The sequence below is a fragment of the Xenopus laevis genome, chromosome 4L (genome assembly GCF_017654675.1).
Source record: "Xenopus laevis strain J_2021 chromosome 4L, Xenopus_laevis_v10.1, whole genome shotgun sequence".
Taxonomy (NCBI): domain Eukaryota; kingdom Metazoa; phylum Chordata; class Amphibia; order Anura; family Pipidae; genus Xenopus; species Xenopus laevis.
In genome coordinates this window covers 13,709,950-13,722,356 of record NC_054377.1, presented here as the reverse complement: position 1 = coordinate 13,722,356, position 12,407 = coordinate 13,709,950, and the positions used below count along the sequence as shown (strand labels likewise).

At 39.6% G+C, this 12,407-nt stretch overlaps 1 long non-coding RNA gene across 1 annotated transcript; it reads left to right on the top strand.

Moving 5' to 3' along the window:
- The first annotated feature begins 1,420 nt into the window (after window positions 1-1,420).
- On the top strand, window positions 1,421-8,718 carry LOC121402931. The gene is made up of 4 exons (XR_005966869.1): window positions 1,421-1,898; window positions 2,068-2,241; window positions 6,217-6,343; window positions 7,968-8,718. It is a non-coding gene; the product is annotated as an uncharacterized LOC121402931 (long non-coding RNA).
- Window positions 8,719-12,407: the final 3,689 nt, after the last annotated feature.

Sequence of the window (12,407 nt, the reverse complement as noted above, 5' to 3'; positions counted from 1 at the left end):
ACAGATGTACCCTGCCCAGGCATAGGGCAAGGAAGAGACTATGTAATTACAAATGTGCCCACACAGACAGAGACCAGGTGAGCAGTAAATTCAGGATGAACCACCACAAATGTATCTTGGCCCAGACAGAGGGCAACGTGAGCAGTATGTACAGAATGAACAACCACTAGGGTTGCCACCTGACCAGTATTTCTCTGACCTAGCTGGTAAAATATCAGCCTAGGCACGAGCTGGTATTGCAAATTTACCGAAAAATATTTGCCCATGTCGGGGAAATTCGGTTACCGGAGACCACTTCAAAGTTTATTTGACATGAGCTCTGTGAATTCTGAACAAACAGTCAGAACCCAGAACTGAGTTTTTATAGACTTGTATAAAGGGAGTGGTGGGAGAGCATAGAGTTATCGCTCCACAGCAAAGAAAAACATAGAACTGCTCTTACAGCCAAGCAGATGGCTCTGCCCTCAAATCCAGGGTACTATGACCAAGGCTAGCTTGAGAACACAATCCATCCAAGTCAGGGGAGAATCTGCATACACAGAATTTTATTATTTTTCTAACTAGTCCTCTTTCCCCAGCGCACCTCTCCTATTCATATTCCAGTCTCTTATTCAAATCAATGCATGGTTGCTAGGGTAATTTGGACACTAGCAACCAGATGGCTGAAATTTCAAAGTGCTGAATAAAAAGCTAATATATACTCTATAACTTTTAGTATTTTATAGAATGACCAATTCTAAGCAACCTTTAAATTGATTTTGATTATTTTATTTTTTTTTATTAATTATTTGCCTTTTTCTTCTGACTTTCAAACGGGGGTCACTAACACCCATCTAAAAAACAAATGCTCTGTAAGGCTACAAAAGAATTGTTATTGCTGCTTTTTATTACTCATCTTTCTATTCAGATCCTCTCCTATTCATATTCCAGTCTCTTATTCAAATCAATGCATGGTTGCTAGGATAATTTGGACACTAGCAACCAGATGGCTGACATTTCAAACTGGAGAATTGCTGAATAAAAGCTAATATATACTCTATAACTTGTAGTATTTTATAGAATGACCAATTCTAAGCAACCTTTAAATTGGTTTTGATTATTATTATTTTTTTATGAATTATTTGCCTTTTTCTTCTGACTCCTCCCAACTTTTAAACGGGGGTCACTAACACCCATCTAAAAAACAAATGCTCTTTATGGCTACAAAAGAATTGTTATTGCTACTTTTTATTGCTCATCTTTCTATTCAGGCCTCTCCTATTCATATTCCAGTCTCTTATTCAAATCAATGCTTGGTTGCTATGGCAATTTGGTCCCTAGCAACCAGATTGCTGAAATTGCAAACTGGAGAGCTGCTGAATAAAAAGCTGAATAACTCAAAAACCACAAATAATAAAAAAATAAAACCAATTGAAAATTGTCTCATAATACCATCCTCTACTTCATACTAAGTTAATTTAAAGGCGGAAAACCCTTTTAATAAACATATGTCAAGGGGAGATTTCTCCATCTATAAAAATCTCCCATTTTTTAATGTTTCATATGGGGCCCAGCCTTTTGACTTAAAAGGAATTTAATTCAAACTAATCCAAGCCCCATTTTATATCCATCAGTCGGATCTCAAGCCAAACCAGGGATGGCTATAAAAATGTATCTTCACAAATGCCTAATAAATGCATCCAGCTTCTGTAAAACCACAACTCCCAGCATCCTCAGCTGGAAGTTTCAGTTTTGCAGCAGCCTCTGCCTTTCGCTGTTGACATATTAATCCCTTATGTTGGATTTTTTCCCTTCTTCTTTGTGATGATGACAATCACTAAAGCGCCGGAGTGTCTTCAGAACACATCACTAGAAAAAATATCCAGCAAATGGTGATGAATGAGACACAATCCGCCGAGGTAATTAAAAATGTATTTTCCACTTCCTAGTAATTGAATTGTGTACAAGCTGCAAGTTAATGAGGTCATCTACCCTCGAGCTGTGACAGGGAAGCAGGAATAATTATCTTTCCCTTTTTTTCTCTCTCTCTATCCTGTGTAGCAATTAATTTTAACCATTCCTATGCAGGAGTCAGAGCTGGGCCCGAGCTGAATTGACAAGCTTGGTGTCGTCCGGGAGAGTATGGTAATCGCAGGGAGGCAGCTGTCGAGGGCCCAAGTGCTTTCAGGTGAACGTCACCGGAGGTTTGGTCGCCTGCCACATGGAAGATGGCACTTGCACTGGTGGATGACGGCACATCTGGTCTGTATGGGAATAGGAGAGAAGAATTTCAAAAGAACGTTCCTCTGTGTGCGTTACCTGCCGTGCCCTTATTATACATATTAAGCTGCACACACACATACCAATGATATTGTACCTTTCGTATGATTATTGGTAAGTGTTTGGCGGCCAATGATATCAGTGTAGTATGGACAGGGCTGTAGATTTAAAGGGCATGTAAAGTCTAAAATAGAATAAGGCTAGAAATGTTGTATTTTGTATACTAAATATAAACATGAACTTACTGCACCACAAGCCTAATTAAACAAATAATTTATGCTTTCAAAGTTGGCTACAGGGTGTCACCATCTTGTATATTTGTTATATATCTTTGCAAGACCAAGACTGTGCACATGCTCAGTGTGGTCTGGGCTGCTTAGGAATCGTCATAAACAAAACTGCTTGAGTTCTGCATGGCTGGGAAGTAAGGCGGGGGCTCCCCCTGCTGTTCATAAGAATGATTGTTTCCCTGCAGAGCAGTTAGGGGCTGTCTGACAATTCCTATCCACAGCAGTAAATGAAGGGAGAAATTCACTGCATACAGTCAGGTTTCTTATAAAAACGGTACACATTTTTTAATTAAAGTATATTGGAGATAGGTTTCTTTTTCATTAAAGAAAGTAAAAATGGGATTTTATTTTTTTGCCTTTACATGCCCTTTAATATAGGTACCTGAGAGGCAGCAGCTTTAGTGGGTGTGCTTAAAATAACTTAAAGAAATTATGTCACTTTTTTTACAAAACGCTTCAGTTAATAGCAGTCCTCCAGCAGAATCCTGCATTGAAATCCTTTTTTCAAAAGAGCAAACAGATTTTTTTATATTTCATTTTGAAATCTGACAGAGGCTAGGCATGTTGCATGTTTCCCAGGTGCTCTCAGCCATGTGACTTCACTCCCCCATCCCCTCTAGCAGCCTATCAACAAAACAATTGGAAGGTAACCAGATAACAGCTCCCTGACACCTGCATTGCTAAAAATGCTCCCATGCCACACCTAGTGGTAGATATGAGAACAGCACTCAAAAGTATAAATTCTAAGTCCAGATAACCCAAGTCGAGACTTCTCCCGGTACATTGAAACAATAGCTTATCTGAAAGCAGTTCCATTGTGCAGTGCTTTCTGTGTTTCTGAAAGCACATGACCAGGCACAATGACCTGAGATGGCTGCCTACACACCAATATTACAACTCAAAAAAATACATTTATTGGTTCAAGAATACAATTTTAAATGGTAGAATGAATTACTTGAATGTACACAGTGTAATTCAGTAATACAAACTATACCATAAAAAAGCCCTTATTAAATCTATTAATAAGATTATATATTCTCGAATTGAGTTTAATAGCATAAACAAAATGTTCATTAATATTGTAAAAAGTAGTAAATTAGTCTAAATAATTCTAAGAGTATGAATTCACGCCAGCCCTCCACTGGACACTTGCTCCTTACTCCAGCTAGTGGTCAGGAACCTACTAGTGGGGAACAGCAAGAGCAGAATTGTAAAGGGACAATATAATAAATAAATAAAATATATACATACAGTATAACCCCTTTTTATTCATGAGCATTGATATTCTGCTCTTGATAGATATTTATATATATTTTTATACATATTTAAATGTCTATGCTAAAACTTCAATTAAGACAACTGAAAAATAATCTTTTCAAGCACAGGTGACTAATATCCTTCATGTGTTTTAACATACGAATCGCCATTGGGGAAATAAATTCAGCACGACTACTCTTGAAGAAACTTCGGGCAACTTTGTGCCACATATGTTTCCTTACCAGCCCTTAACCCGACCAGGCAATCCATCTCTATAGTCCCACACCTGCCTCATCTCTGACGTCACATAGGGAATATGGATCATTTCAGCTATGAGGAAAGACTGGCCAAGTTGTGGTTGTTCATGCTGGAGAAGAGGCACTTAAAGGAGAAGGAAAGGCGTCCTGCACTTGGGGGTGCCAAATGTTAGACACCCCCAAGTGATTGTATTGACTTACCTGAAACCCCGGGCCGGTGCTCCTATCAGCAGAAAACTGCACTGGCCCGGGGTTATATCAGTGAGCACCACGGAGCGATCCTCTTCCGGATTCCACTTTTTTCACGCGGCTGCGCATGGGCAGTAGACCGAAAATCCGAGCTTTAACTAAAAAGTCAGCTATTTCGTTAAACTGCGCATGTTTTTTTTTCCCCCGGGAAATTTGAAGAACGAAGAAGAAGATGGAAGTGGATCGCTCTGTGGTGCTCACTGGTATAACCTCGGGCCGGTGCAGGTTTCAAGTAAGTATATAAAAGCATGGGGCAGATTCCCTAAAGGGTGACTAACGCTAGCGAAAATTTGCCAGCATGACGTAATTTCAGAACTTTGCCTAGTCCCTAATGGGCGCTGGCGTCACTTCGCTAGCAAAGAAGATAGACACTAGCGTCGATTCGCACTCTAACACCAGCCGAATTTTCGATCTGTCGAACGGACGTAACTCCGCAAATTCACTAAGATGCGGATTTTACTGAACGTTACCTCATTCGCCAGACTTGCCTTCGCCACCTCAGACCAGGTGAAGTGCAATGGAGTGCATAGGACTTGCTCAATTTTTAGTCCCAAAAAGCGCTGGCGTCTTTTCCTTTTTTCAGAGTGATAGCCTGCAAAGGTCTGTAATTTTTTGTTTGTTTTGGGTAACCGGGTTCCCCCCTCCATTTTCTAACATATGGAACATAAACTATACAGTGGGCTCATTTGTAGGGCAATATAACAACTCTGTTTTATTTATTAAGGTTCCCTGGACTTGTGTAATGTAATGTATTTGCTGCAACATATACGGCCATGTAAGGTCATCATTTCCCGGCGCGTGCAAATTAGGCAACGCTAGCGCATCTTCGATTTGATTGTCAAACTAAGGCTAGCAAAATTCGCCAGCGTACGGCGCCCTGAACGCAACTTTGCACTTTAGGGAATTGCCGTTGTCCTAGCGAATTTTCGTCTGGTGAAGTGTTGTGATGGCTGTGAAACCGTCGCTGGTGAATTTTTATGTATATAACTTTGATATTACTGTGATACCAACAGGAGACTGTACAATAACCATGCAAGCACCAATGGCTGCCATTGTGCTTATTTATATTGGGGTTGGCACAAAAGAGTTAAAATCTTATATTTGGATTGGAAGAGTGATGGCCACCAAACCCAGTGCATCTTACCCCAAGTGCTCGCGAGTGGCTGAGAGTGATTGCCAAGCACAGAGCACACACGTGAATCTCCGGATGCTGAGACAGCACTACGCTCTCAAAATATTATGAATTTTAGTCCAGGGCAATTTGGGAGGGATGTTCTTTTTCGCCGAGTCCCTCTTTTGATTAAAGCAGTAAAATTAATTTCAGCAAAAGGTAATTTTTTTTTCTTTGAATTAAGAACTTCCCGGTAATGGCATTTCATTAAGTCGTCCCTCCACAGGCATTTTGTTTTGCTCTTCCCTGTATTAGAATTTCTGCTGCGTAGTCAAATACGGCCCATCATGCGCCGGCTTAATTTGTCTGTTTGAGGCGCTGCGCTGATTCCGCTCTCGCCATTACCATCCTTTACTGGAATCTAATTTCCCAGCCGCACAATGAGCTGCTCAGCCGGGGCACTTTGTTATTGGCGGCTGCGTGGAGGCCGCATTACAGAACAGGGAATATCACTAACTTGGACGTATTGCATTATAATGATGCTGAAATCTGCAGCACGGCCGTACATCACTCACTAGCACGCACTAAGACAGAAGCAATATAAGAACATGGATTAAGTTATGTATAAATCAGAATGTTTTTTTATTTTAAATAAACCCATATATCTACTGGGAGAATAGGGTGCTAGAAAGTCCAGCAGCTATCAATATTGTATTTATGAAATGTGGTCTTCCTATTCTGTCCCCTACTAATGTGATTCTTTCGCTTTGTCTCTCCTTTTTTGCACCATTAGAATAGTGAGACTTCTAAGGAAAGGACATTGAGAATCTTATTGCAGTCTAGTGAGATGTGACATTGTGACATCACTCAAAGCCACCTGGAGACAAGCACTATTTGTTTTTATGAGCAGAGCTTGTACGGTATGTCATGACTTGTGAGATGCTTGGGGTCAGACTGTGCCATGAAATGCTGGGGGTCAGACTGTGCCAGGAAATGCTGGGGGTCAGACCGTGCCATGAAATGCTGGGGGTCAGACTGTGCCAGGAAATGCTGGGGGTCAGACTGTGCCATGAAATGCTGGGGGTCAGACTGTGCCATGAAATGCTGGGGGTCAGACTGTGCCATGAAATGCTGGGGGTCAGACTGTGCCAGGAAATGCTGGGGGTCAGACTGTGCCATGAAATGCTGGGGGTCAGACTGTGCCAGGAAATGCTGGGGGTCAGGCTGTGCCAGGAAATGCTGGGGGCCAGACTGTGCCAGGAAATGCTGGGGGTCAGACTGTGCCAGGAAATGCTGGGGGTCAGACTGTGCCAGGAAATGCTGGGGGTCAGACTGTGCCATGAAATGCTGGGGGTCAGATTGTGCCATGAAATGCTGGGGGTCAGACTGTGCCAGGAAATGCTTGGGGTCAGACTGTGCCATGAAATGCTAGGGGTCAAACTGTGTCGTACATACTGGAGGTCAGACTGTGCCGTAAAATACTGGGGGCCAGACTGTGTCATAAAATACCGGGAGCCAGGCTATGCCATGAAATGCTGGGGGCCAGACTGTGCCATGAAATGCTGAGACCCAGAAAATGCCATGAAATGCTGGCGGCTAGACTGTGCCATCAAATATTGGGGTTCAGACTGTACAATAACATGAAATGTTGGGGGTCAGAATGTGACATGAATTGCTGAGGAGCCAGACAATGCCATTAAACACATTTTATGTGTTTGTCATAAATTGCTAGTGTGCCACGTGCTTTTTTACACCTGATTGCTACCATTCTAACCATGTAAAAAAGGGGTTTTGTTAAATCGGTTTTGTATCGTGTGGAAGTGGCTATAAAGCCTGTTCAAAACTATGCAGCCTGTGTCCCACTTTCCATTTTTTAAATGATGGGAGATACAGTATGTCACCACTCTGGCCCAAATGCCATTAGCTTTAGAGATTGAGGCGTGAATAGACTCAAATAGGCTAAAATTGGATGAAGAAAATCCATATATTTGGATTTATCCAAATCTCAAAACCATGTAATAATTGGCCTTAAAAAAAAGTTCATGATTTAATGACACAGAGCTTTACAGTCAAAAGGGTTTCTATGAAGTTTCAATGAATACTGAAAATGTATCTGAATTCAAATCTCACACACCCATAAGAAATTCTAAGTTTACATTCCCATGGTTTTGCTCATGACTTTGTAAGTATAGGCAATAAATGGGTATACAATGATTTTTATATAAGTATTGTTTGTATTCTATTCAAGTATTTGACACCTGTTTAATAATCTGTAGTATTCCAGAAGGGATTAAAGGGACAGTAGGGACAGTGAGAGGAAAAGAGCTACAGACAAGGGCAGCAGGAAGAACAGTTAGCAATACAATTTTATTTAATGCCACACAACCAATTACAAATACTTAAAGGACCAGTAACATCAAAAAACATTTTTAAAAATTCGTTACTACACATCAAAAAATAAACACCAAGACAAATAAAACTTAAAAATAGCAAAGACTTTATTAAGAAATAACTTACCGAAACTCCACTTCCTGTCCTGTTCAGAAAAGGCACATCCATTGTGCGGCGCTGGATTTCTCCTCCCTGGCTACTGACAGCATCACATCAAACTCTATGGAGCAGTTGGAATTCTTCTGGCACAGTTGTTCCCTGACGATATCCGTATCCTCCCGCATGGTGAGCAGAGGGGAGCTGCATGGCATTCATCTTGTACCAGACGGACTCACAAATAACCCACCACTCTCCGAATCACTCTTGAAGCCTTCAGGGTATCTCTTGTATGTGCAGTGCCGCCCCCCAACTTGCACACAGAGCCGGCTACACAGAGAGGAGCGGCAAGAACTTCAGTAAACATCGCCGGCTTTGAGTGAAAGAGAAGCCAGTGCCGACTGCTTGGAGCGGACCCTTGTTCCGCAAGACTTTTTACATTGCTGCACTAGACGCGACCCAGGAGCTTCATGGGGGCTCCACTTACCCAAGTGACACTAGATTCTATTTATGAAGCAGCACGCTACAGTTGCCCAGGGCGATAAGTTGGCAGACCCAATTGGGGACATTGGCAGCACCAACTCTTCCCAGTTTAGCAGCAGCAGCGGGGTTCAAGGGAACCAGACAGGGGACCCGTACGCTTGCTGGCCAAGATCGAAATTGCCATGATACACCGCCGCCGTGATCTTCGCGGCGGCGGTGCTGTAGCGTGCTAGGTACTGTAAGTGGAGGTTGTTCACCAGCTGACTTTTTATCAGTTCAGTTGGTTTATGATAGTTCACTAGCAATAAAGACTTTTTTTCAATTACTTTCTATTTTCTATGTAACCGGTTTTATAACATAGAAGTGTAAAGTTTCATTTTTCACTTTCTTTTGCCTTGATATATTTGAATAAGAGACTGGAATATGATTAGGAGAGGCCTGAATAGAAAGATGAGTAATAAAAAGTAACAATAACAATACATTTGTATCGTTACAGAGCATTTGTCTTTTAGATGGGGTCAGTGACCCCTATTTGAAAGCTGGAAAGATTCAGAAGAAGAAAAATAATGAAAAAAAAGGCCAATGGAAAAGTTGATCAGAATTAGCCATTCTACAACATGCTACTTTATTACTCATCTTTCTATTCAGGACTCTCCTAATCATATTCCAGTCTCTTATTCAAATCAGTGTATGGTTGCTAGGGTAATTTGGACCCTAGCAACCAGATGGCTTAAATTGCAAACTGGAGAGCTGCTGAATAAAAAGCTAAATAACTCAAAAAACAGCAATAATAAAAAATGAAAACCAATTGCAAATTGCAAATATCACTCTCTACGTCATACTAAAAGTTAAAGGTGAACAGACCCTTTAATGCTTTTGCTGGCTATGTGTCTATCTATCCTTCTATCAATTTACTTCTTTAATTGGCTGCTTGTCTCTCTAACCCTGCAATGTTCTAATGTTCTGATTGGCCACCACTTCAGCCCGGATGTGTTAGAATAACTATAAACTGAATACTGCTTATTTTATATCTAGGGCTTATCCTTATAATATCCTTAAAATATACAATATTCCCATTGCAGCTGATATTGTCTGAATGCAACAAGCAGCAAACAAACAATTTTCCCATATGAAACCAGACTAACAGCTCTTCAACATGAACATTTAATGGATGGATCAAACTACAAGCTCTTAATTACTCCATGGTTGCTTCAACATTCCCAAAACAACCAGGATTTGGGCCTATTATACCCAGTGTGAATTTTTTACATATTCAGAGTTGATTGCAGCAACTAACGCTCATGTAGCTCAACTCTAAATCATGCTTTTTGTTTCGATGAAAAAGTAAATCCACAAAAATCAAGGCCAACACTTTATTTACTTGTAGAAAAGTCCTTATAGTGTTTATAGTCTTAAAAATGTGATAGGTATATTATATACAGTAGCCATACCAGCTGAATCTAAATCCACCTGCTTCCATTGAAAAATAAACTCAAAATAAGTCAATTTCTAGCCTTCCTAGTTCCTTTGTATCCCCCCGCGCAGGAACTAGGAGTCAACTGTATATTTAAATCGACCCTAAACACAATTCACTTTAAATTGAATTCAAGGAACAAGTAAAATAACGTCTTTTCAAGACGGTTCTTGAAAAGAGCAATCTAAGGGGCAAAGAAAGACAATTAACAATAAATCAGTATCATCATTGCGCACTTATTTACATAAACAAAACACACCCCTAGCGAGTTAATGAATATCATTATCGGAGAACTTTGCCCAAATCATAATATTTATGGACTCATTATCGTTTTGTTGGCGTTTGTTGGAACCGCCAGAAAAAGACTATTTTGCTGCTGAGCACGAGAGGTTGAAGCTGTTTCACAAAAGAGAGTAATTTTTCAAACAGGGTGCCAGGAATGCCGGTAAAAAAAAAAAAAAACTCGGAATGCCTTAGAGAATTGGGCCGAAGCTTTTTTTGGGGTTAGTTTCTAACTTTATTTACAATATTTTTTTTATTTTTGCAAATGATTTAAATTATATAAAATTCTAATTTTAAATTATTTGTATATTTTTTTTTCTTAATTTAAGAAAAGTTGCTGCTTTAAATAGAAATATTTATATTTATTGATATATATACCTTATATTTATAAATGTCCCTTTCTTTTAACAAATTAATACTTTTAACAAGTATTAATTTTTTTTTATATTCAAATATTTAACTTTGGACCAATCAGGAAGCAGCTCTGTTTTGATTGCTCTCAGCTATAGTGGAATCCCTCCCTCGCGAGACAGAGCGGGAGGTTGTAATCATTTGTGTGTTCGCCTTGCAGACTCGTTTAATAGACTGCACAAACCAGCATTTACCTTCATGGGGTGGATCTCACTTAAAGAACGTTTTTTTTTCAGCCTTCCCTATCGGACTGTTTACATTAAATGATGCCATTACCTTCAATGTGTTTGTAAAATAACACAGGAAACACTAATAATTGTCAATTCCACGGGGCCAGGGATTGTAGCCTTTAATTCCCATAATTCAGAGGACAATAAAGACCTTTAGCAGCACATTCCAATTAATAGAAACACCAACAGAAACAGAAATCACCTATGAATTTCAGTTTTCTCTTCTTTGGGGAAAAGAAACGTATGCTAACACATGATTCATTTCAGATTGTTCCAATTTGTATAGGTTAATAGGGACTTTGCCCTTCTGTTCTATTGATTTAAAAGATTCTAAAAGCCACCAAAGCATAACCATAAGTAAATGTTTCCCCTTTATGGTTTCTTTGTAGAATAATATAATGTTATTAAATATAAATATATTTATATGTTTTTTTAGGGATGCACAGGATTCGGTTCAGGATTAGGCGTTTTTTTCAGCAGGATTCAGATTCGGCCGTATCCTTCTTCCAGGCCGAACCAAACCCGAATCATAATTTGCATATGCACATTTCCCCTTCCCACCCCTAATTTGCATATGCAAATTAGTATGTGGTTAAGTATTCAGCCGAATCTTTAGCAAAGGATTCAGGGTTTGTCCGAATCCAAAATAGTGGATTCGGTGCATCCCTAGTTTTTTGCGGCTGCTATATAAATAAAGATTGTATAGATTATATAAAGAATAAATAACTAATTTAGCAAAAAATAGGGGCAGGGTTGGACAGCCCTGTTATGCCCAGACCACACCCAACATATCTGTGTTGACATGCATTGGGTTATTTACAAAACCTTTTTTCGGTCAAGGTTTTTTTTGGCAAAAATTAAAATTTGTAGAAGAACTAGAATTTTTTGAGATTTCTTATACCCCGTAGCTGCTAAAAGTCTGAATCTTAAAATCCGCCATCTCAAACCTGTCAAGGTAATGTATATATCAATGGGAGATTACAGTTGAAAGATATTATGATCTGCTCTTGTTTTCATCCGATAATTGAAGGTTTATGGGCAATAACCTGAAAAAATCATACAATTCAGGTTTTCACTTGATTTTATTGAGTTTTTTCCCGACCCAACTTTTTCGAGTTATTTCATTGATAAATAAAATAAAATTGTGGATGGGAGTTTGGTCGAACCGGTTTAATTTATTTAGTAAATAACCCCACAGTATATAAACTTTATATAGGCCTTGTTTCAGGACAGACCTGGCTTTAAAGGGACCTGACTGCAATTTCCAGCATAATATGAAGGGTTAAAGCATGCAGGGGGTCTAGTCCAGCAACATCAGGGGTGAATTCTTAAATTAACAACACAAAATAACATTTTTCCCAAGCTTTCTAGGGCCAGTGATGGAACATCCAATGAGAGTGCTGCCTACTTTGTTTACACTAGGATCCCTGATTTTTCAAACTGCTATTGGAGTCAATCATTCGTTCTGTTAGTGCAATACAGTATGATGTCAGCCAAAACGAATCACTCTTCTCCTAAACTAGATGAAGGTAAGACTGTCCCACTAGTTCTGTACAGATATTGATTGCACATGCAAGAAAATGCACCAATGAGAACTCTACTGAACAAAAGACTTAA